Source organism: Bidens hawaiensis, unplaced genomic scaffold, assembly GCF_021521415.1.
Source record: "Bidens hawaiensis isolate Kalapana, Puna unplaced genomic scaffold, B.hawaiensis_p1.1 tig00015447_1, whole genome shotgun sequence".
Classification (NCBI taxonomy): Eukaryota; Viridiplantae; Streptophyta; class Magnoliopsida; order Asterales; family Asteraceae; genus Bidens; species Bidens hawaiensis.
The window spans coordinates 313,689-316,570 of NW_027492379.1; the positions used below are offsets into that span (position 1 = coordinate 313,689).

General features: G+C 37.4%; 1 pseudogene; it reads right to left on the reverse strand.

The window, feature by feature from the left end:
* Window positions 1-1,658: 1,658 nt before the first annotated feature.
* Window positions 1,659-2,556, reverse strand: LOC143549174 (protein MIZU-KUSSEI 1 pseudogene; annotated as a pseudogene).
* Window positions 2,557-2,882: the final 326 nt, after the last annotated feature.

Below are 2,882 nucleotides of genomic sequence, written 5' to 3' on the forward strand. Positions count from 1 at the left end.
AAAGAGGAAGAAGAACAGTACTATAGTGTATAGTGTAGTTGATTTGTGAATTTACTGTGGGCTTTTATAAAAATACCAGATTAGATCACCTACTACCGTCGTACACAATTTCAAAAGTCCACTTTCAAGATTAATATGCCTTGTGAGTGTGTTTGTTTTTACCTTTTCTTTTTCTTTTTTTTTTGTTTTTTAGTTACTTTTTATTAGTTTATTAAGATTTTTACTTTTAGATATTTAGAATGTAATGCAAAGCTCTAAGTTCTTTTATGTAGGTTATTATATAATTAGTTAATATGCTACATAATTTTGTTCTTTTATTATGTAACGAGGGTTTAAATAGTAGACAAACAACCATGGTTTAAATGTAAAAAAAATTAATAACGTGACCCTCCAGTTGAAAAGTTATGGTTCCGTCACTGTGCTTTGGTTTCCGGACATGAGAAATCGGACACCCCATAAACCTACTTCTTCTCGGTCCACCATTGGTGTTGACTCAACTATCATTGACCAGGTCGTTGATGTTTGACCCAAAGGAGACTACACCCTTTGTGGGTCCCACATAAACGACTGCATGTTTCCCGAGGGTACAACACTGGATTTCATGATTATAGTGGTCATCATGCTCAAGCTCGAGTTTGGTTAAAAATGAAAGGTGGCAACCAAGGCCCGTCTTTCTGGCTTCAGGGTTTGGCTAGTCAAACTAGTAGGATTAGCGGATTTGGCTGCCTTTTCGGGCTCTTGAAAACGGTGTAAAGTTTGAAGTAACGGTTTAAAGCATTTTCTTTGTTCGTGCTTGAGAAACGAGATGTAGTAAACGACTAAACGGTCTTGAGTTTTGTGAAGTAGCGGGTGGTGATGTGATGAAATTGTTGATTTTTCTTAAGAGGAAGTATCGTTTTTGAAGATGGGGTTGGGCCCGGGCCCAGTGTCTCTCCTTTCCATAAAAATACTCGGACTTTGTTTCATTGAAGAAAATAAAGGGTGTGAAAAAGCCACAAGAGTTCTGTTCTCTTAAGTCTGCCTAGTTTTTCGCGCCTCGGCTAATTGATTTTCAAGATCCCGAACATATATGTAAAAACAAGATGATTTTTTAGTAATGTTTTAATTATCTCTAATGGGTTAATGAAAGATTTAACTCAAAGTCTCAAATGTGCCCAAATTTATTTATAGTATAATCAAATGCATAAAACCTTAAATATTCACTTTACACAATAATTGATCATTAGGGGTTGGTTTTGGGATAAAACTGAAATGTCTCTTTTATGAATTTTGAAAAATTGTTCCATTTTGGCTTTTTCACTTTTACGATGTGTTCCTGAGTATCATTTAAAGAAATAAAGGAAATGAAATGGATGGAAAGAACAAAAAGATGTGTTTCAGGGTTTTTTTTTGAAGAAAATAACAAAAAAAGGTGTTACAAAGTTAGGAAAGAAAGGAAAAGAAATAAGTATGTATGAAGAGTAAAATAGAATTTTTGACCTAAAGTGTTTGTTGAATAATAAATATTAATAATATAACGTGATTAGACAAAATAAAAGGAAAAATAACCCATATGAGTGAGGGTAATAAACTTATAAATTGTATAATTTCACAGTATAAGAGTGATTCAAATTGTTCTCTAATTTTCTTAGTATCATGAACACGAAATTAAGTCCATATATATTTACTACTAACACATTCATTTAACAAGTAAAGATACTAATCTGTAACAAACTTACAAAGACGATATTAAAACCAAACTTATTAATTCTGTAACTATATCCTAAGCAGAAATATACTGAGTTCAGGTCCTCCAGTACTCCCATCCGGGTTCATCATATAAAACGCTTCCGAGTCACGACTCCCCACAACTCGCTCAAACCTCGCCCGCATATACAACAACTCCCCTAACCCTTCATCACCCTTACTCCTCTTCCCGCCATCTTCAACCACGGGTATCACACCCGCCCCGACCGATATCGTCTGGACCGTACTCAACACGTGCCAGTCACTCTCGTTACACGCCCGTGCCAACGCGTACCCACACTTCCTCCCGTTACAATACATACTCCACCTAGGCTCGTTAAACAACTTATTATTGTTGCCCACTCGACCCGACCGCACGTATTGCTTTTCGCACTCTAACGCGATCCTAACCAACCCAGACGACATTTCCTTAACTAGTCCCGCTGTTGTTATTGCCAGCTCGACTACCAGTATCGGTTCCGATTTTGTGTCGTGCTGTACTGCGAAGCTGACGTGGCCTCTTCGGTATCCGAATAACGTACCCGTGACCCTACGAGTATGTGATGGAGATAACGAAAGCTGTGCGGGTAAAAGCCAGCGGCACGTGGGAATGGATACTAAGTTAATAATGGAACGAATGAAGCGGGAAGTGAAGAAACCGGGGCTGCAGCCTACAGAGCGTCTTGTGGCGGATGTTATGTCAATGTCGTTGGTGGTGGATGACGGGTCGAGGATGAAGGAGGTTGAGGAGATGTAAGGGGATGGGATGATGGCGGTTGAGCTGTTGCAGCTGCTGGTTCGACGGAGAAGGTGGACGTTGTTGTTGTTCATGATGGATAACGAATTAAGGTGTGAAGAAATGAATATTATTAATGAAGATGAAGCTGAAAGTGTGTGATGATGGTGTTGGAATGGGATGGAGGAGTGAATTTAAAGGGGGTGAAGGTTATTCGTGAGTCAGTGGTTAGTTTATGATTTGATCTCTTTGATGATGTTATTGAATCATATTTTATTAAATGTCTACGTTCTAAGTTGATAATATTGTTTAATATACTTCATTTTAATCATTTATAGTTGATCATATTATATGTGTTAATATGTTAATTATGTCATTGGGGGTCTTTATATTAATTAATCATGAAGATGTATATAGATGT